Here is a 6,032-nt window from a genome sequence, read left to right as displayed (position 1 = left end):
TCTTAGCAGGACCCAGGGCTTCCCCTTCCACTGGTGCTCTTACTAGGATATTCATTGCTACCTATGGGGACAGAGTCCAGGGTCAGTCCATGTATAGTCTTTAGGTAGTGGCTTAGTCCCTGGAAGCTCTGGTTGCTTGGGATTGTTGTACATATGGGGTCTCGAGCCCCTTCAAGCTCTTCCAGTTCTTTCTCTGATTCCTTCAACGGGGGTCCTATTCTCAGTTCAGTGGTTTGCTGCTGGCATTCGCCTCTGTATTTGCTGTATTCTGGCTGTGTCTCTCAGGACAGATCTACATCCAGTTCCTGTCAGCTTGCACCTCTTTGCTTCATCCATCTTATCTAGTTTGGAGGCTGTATATGTATGGGCCACATGTGGGGCAGGCTCTGAATGGGTGTTCCTTCAGTCTCTGGTCTAAACTTTGCCTCCCTATTCACTCCCAAGGGTATTCTTGTTCCCCTTTTAAAGAAGGAGTGAAGCATTTGCATTTTGGTCATCCTTCTTGAGTTTCATGTGTTCTGTGCATCTAGGGTAATTCAAGCATTTGGGCTAATATCCACTTATCAATGAGTGCTTACCATGTGTGTTTTTCTGTGATTGGGTTAGCTCACTCAGGATGATATTTTCCAGTTCCCTCCATTTGCCTATGAATTTCATAAAGTCGTTGTCAGCGTGGAATCTTAACATCACCTGCCACATTGTCCTGCCATGGCTTCTTTCCCTGTCCCTCCTGTCTCTTCTTCCTTTCTGTTCCAGTCTCTTCCTCTTCCTTCAAACTTTTCTCCCGCCCATCCTTCCTTCTCATCCAATAACAGGCCTCCTTCTATCTTGTACCTGCCTCACCTATGACATCATCCTACAAGTCCCTTCTCCCATCTATCCAAACTCTATTTCTCTTCCCTAGCAAGATCTATTTGTCCTTCTAATGGCTTAATCTATCTGTAAATTCTGTGGTCCTATTGATTTAACAGCTAATATCTACATACAAGTGAATACATACCATATCTGTCTCTCTGGATCTGTGCTACTTCAGGATGCTTTCTTCTATGTCCTTCCATTTACCTTAAATTTTTAATGTGATTTTTTTTAATGACTGAGCACAATCACACAGTAGAGAATTGCTTAAATGTGCTCAGGCAAATATATATATATATATATATATATATATATATATATATATCACATTTATTCACTCTTCTATAGATGGACATCTAAGTTATTTCTAACTTCTGGTTATTATGAACAAATATGGTCGAGCAGATGAGTCTGTGGTAAAATGAAGCATTCTCTGGATAAATTGAAAGAGTGCTATAGCTGGATCTTGAGATACATCAATTCTCATCTTCTTGAGGAACTGCCACACTGATCCAGCAAGAAATGAGGGCTTCAGTTATTCTACATACATGGAAGCATGACCTGTCATTTATTTTATTGGTTTTAGCCATTCTGACAGGTACAGATGATATTGCAAAGTAGAGCAGATTTGCATTTCCTTGTGACAAAACCCACTTAACATTTATTTTAAGTGTTTCTCAGACATCTGCGTTTCCTGTTTAAGAAATATGTTAAAGGGTTGGGGATTTAGCTCAGTGGTAGAGCGCTTGCCTAGGAAGCACAAGGCCCTGGGTTCAGTCCCCAGCTCTGAAAAAAAAAAAAAAAAAGGAAATATGTTAAAATCAATATCCATACTGAATTTGGTTATTGACTTTCTAAATGTCTAGTTTTTTGGAATCTATATACATATTGGATATTAGATCTAGATCAGATTTGTAGGCAGTAAAAATATTTTCCCAATCTGTAGACTGCCAACTTGTACAATCAATGGTGTCCTTTGCCTAACAGAAGTCTTTTTAGTTCAACAAGGTTCCATTCCCTAATTGTTGGTCTTCGTTCCTGGGCTGTGTTCAGTTTAGAAAGGCTTTGCATGTGCCAACAAATTCTTTTTCTATCAGGCTCAATGTACCCTGGCCTTTTGTTTGTTTGTTTGTTTTTTGAGGTATTTGATATATTTGGAGTTCAGGTGTGTGAATGGTAATAAATATGGATCTCTTTGGATTTTTTTTCTAAACACAGTGATTCAGTGATTCAGTTTGCACAGTTGCACAGTATCAGTTGTTGAAGATGCTATCTTTTTTCCCCAGTGTGCATTTCTGTCTCCTTAATAAAAAATAAAAATAAAAAAATCAGTTCTCCATAGGTGGGCATACTCCATGAAATGAAACCCATACCAATGTTGTTGACAAGGACCTGAGATTGTATCATCCAGGGAAATGGGATTTTTAAATACACGTGTGTGTGTGTGTGTGTGTGTGTGTGTGTGTGTGTGTGTGTGTGTGTGTACTCCCCTGATCTAACCCAGCAACACAGATCTCCGTACCAAAATCCTGCCCAGAGAGAATTGGTTTCCCAGGAGTGCTGTCAATTCTAAGTATATAGGTAAGACCAAACTTTTGCTCCAGTGACTGGCCAAAGGGAGATCCGCCAAGAGACCGCAGGGCACAGAACCACAGAGCATGCTACTTGGCATCATCAGAACAGAGTTCTCCCAGAACAGCAAGTTGTGGGTACCCTGACACACCGGAAAAGCAAGATTTGGATTTGGGATCACATCTCATGATGATAATAGAGGACTTTAAGGTGGACATAAATAACTCTCTTAGAGAAATACAGGAGAGCACAGGTAAACAGGCAGAAGCCCTTAAAGAGGAAACACAAAATTCCCTTAGAGATGTACAACCAAACAGGTGAGGAATTGAACAAAACCATCCAGGATCTAAAAACAGAAATAAAAACAATAAAGAAATCACAAAGGGAGATAGGCAATCGTGGAGATAGAAAACATAGGGAAGATACAAGCATCACCAGCAGACTATAAGAGATAAAAGAATCTCACGTAGAGAACACACCATAGAAAACATCGAAGTTCTTTTTATACAGATCTTTCACTTGCTTGGTTAAAGTCACACCAAGGTATTTTATATTATTTGTGACTATTGTGAAGGGTGTCATTTCCCTAATTTCATCTCAGCCTGTTTATCCTTAGAGTAGAGGCAGGCAAAGAAAATGCAAAAAGTTCCTAACCCACAACATCCAGGAAATCCAGGACACAATGAGAAAACTAAACCTAAGGGTAATAGGTATAGAAGACAGTGAAGACTCCCAACTTAAAGGGCCAGTAAATATTGTCAACAAAATTATAGGAGAAAACTTCCCTAACCTAAAGAAAGAGATCCATATGAACATATAAGAAGCATATAGAACTCTAAAAAGACTGGACCAGAAAAAAAAATCCCCCACCACATAATGAAAAGACCAAATGCACAGAAAAAAGAAAATGTATTGAAACAGGGAACAGAAAAAGGTCAAGTAACATATAAAGGGAGACCCATCAGAATTACACGAGAATTCCCAACAGAGTATAAAAGCCAGAAGATCCTGGGCAGATGTCATACAGACCTTAAAAGAACACAAATGCCAGCCTAGGCTACTACATGGAAACAGATACTAAACAGAGACACAGTAAAACTGACAGAAGTTATGATCCAAATAGATTTTACATATATGTCTAGAATATTTCATCCTAAAATAAAATAATGTAACTTCTTCTCAGCACCTCATGGTACTTTCTTCAAAACTGACGATATAAATGGTAACAGAACAGGCCTCAGCAGACATAAGAAGATAGAAATAATCCCATGCATCCTATCAGATCACCACAGACTAAGGCTGGTCTTCAATAACAACAAAAATGAGAGAAAGCCCATATACACATGGAGCTGAACAAAATTGTACTCAATGACAATTTGGTTTAGGAAGATATAAAAAAAAGAAATCAAAAACTTTTTTTAGAATTTAATGAAAATGAAGGCCACAACATAACCATCCATTAGGAAAAAAAACACAACATTTTCAACAAATGGTGCTGGTTCAACTGGAGGTCAGCATGTAGAAGAATGCAAAAATTGATCCATTCGTTTCTCCTTGTACAACGTTCAAGTTCAAGTGGATCAAGGACCTCCACATAAAACCAGACTCACTCAAATTGAAAGAAGTGTAAGTAGGGAGGAGCCACCAACACATGTGACACTTCAGAAAATTTCCTGAACAGAACACCAATGACTTATGCTCTAAGATCAAGAATTGAGAATTGGTATCTCGTAAAATTGCAAAGCTTCTGTAAGGCAAAGGATACTGTCAATAGGAAAAAATGGCAACCAACAGATTGGAAAAAGATTTTTATAAACCTTACATCTGATAAAGGGCTAATACCCAATATATACAAAGAACTCAAGAAGTTAGACTCCAGAGAACCAAACTATCCTATTCAAAAAATGGGGTACAGAGCTAAACAAAAATTCTTGATTGAGGAATATCGAATGGTTGAGAAGTACCTAAAGAAATGTCCAACCTCCTTATTCACCAGGGAAATGCAAATCAAAGCAACCCTGACATTCTACCTCACACCAATCAGAATGGCTAAGATCAAAAACTCAGGGGACAACAGATGCTGGTGAGGATGTGGAAAATGGAACATTCCTCCATTTTTAATGAGACTGAAGACTGGTACAACCACTCTGGGAATCTGTCTGGAGGTTCCTCAGAAAATTGGACATAGTTCTACCTGGCCATTCAGCTATACCATTCCTGGGTATATCCCAACATATAACAAATACACATGCTCCACTACGTTCATAGCAGCCTTATTTATAATAGCCAGAAACTGTCAAAAACTCAGATGTCCTTCAAAAGAAGAATGCATACAGAAAATGTGGTACATTTATACAATGGAGTACTACTGTGCTATTAAAAACAATGTCTTCATGATATTCTTAGGCAGGTAGATAGAGAAAGGCCTGAAGGAACTTAAGGGGTTTGCAACCCCAAAGGAAGAACAAGAATATCAAACAGACACCCCCCACACACACACACCAGAGTTCCCAGGGACTAAGCCACCAACCAAAGAGTATACATGGAGGGACCCATGGTTCTAGCCACAAATGTAGCAGAGGATGGCCTTGTAGGACATCAATGGGAAGAGAGGTCCTGGGTCCTGTGAAGACTTGATGTCCCAGTTTAGGGAATGCCAGGGTAGGGAAGCAGAAGTGGGTGGATGTGTGGGGAAGCACCCTCATAGTAGCAGGGGGATTAGGGGGTGGAATTGTGGGTTTCCAGATGGGAAACCAGGAAAGGGGTAACATTTGAATTGTAAATAAAATAACAAATAATGTGTGTGTGTGTGTGTGTGTGTGTGTGAGTGTGTGTGTGTGTATACTTTCAGTGTTGCAAGGTCTTTAGCATACATGCCATGTGGTTGTGCTTGGTTTGAGATAATCCAAGATATTATTTGTGGCTATTGTAGGATGTTGATCCTCTGATGTCTTTCTTGGCCCATTTGTCACGTTGCGTATGAGATGGCTTCTGATTTCTAGGTACTGAAAGAACTCACCAGTTGCAGGAGTTTCCTGGTCAAAGTTTTAGGATCACTTATGTATTTGACCATATTGTCTGCAAATAAAGATACTTTAACTTCTTCCTTTCCAAATTGTTTTCCCATGATCTCCTTCAGTTGTAATAAATTCATCAAAAGGTTTAAAGCCCTAGGAAACAAATGAGCAACATGTCTATACTTTGATTAGAATGGTTCTTCAAATTTTATGAAACTTACAAGCAGACAGACGTCAATTCTATAAAGACTTTCACCTTTACCTAATCAGGAATGTACCTTCTCATAAAACACTGCCCTAACTTTAGAACAAAAGATCATTTGTTTCCTGTGTTTGACTTTTATTCTCAATTTCTTGTGGTATTTTTTTTTCCTTTTCTCATCTTAATGTAGTTGTTTAACGAAGGGGAAAGATTCTCAATGACATTAATCTGATTAGGTATGAATAACGTGGTAAGACAATAAAACCTGCAGAGGTGTTAGGAAGGGATTGGCCCAAGTTCACAAGTTCACATGAGAAATTTCACAGAGTGAAAGTCTTCTGTACAAAGCCTTTCTGGAGGCTCAAAGGAAGCCTGGATGCTGGTAA

This window comes from Rattus norvegicus, chromosome 9, assembly GCF_021556685.1.
Source record: "Rattus norvegicus strain SHRSP/BbbUtx chromosome 9, alternate assembly SHRSP_T2T, whole genome shotgun sequence".
In the NCBI taxonomy this organism is placed as follows: domain Eukaryota; kingdom Metazoa; phylum Chordata; class Mammalia; order Rodentia; family Muridae; genus Rattus; species Rattus norvegicus.
Note: the sequence above shows the minus strand (reverse complement) of the source record.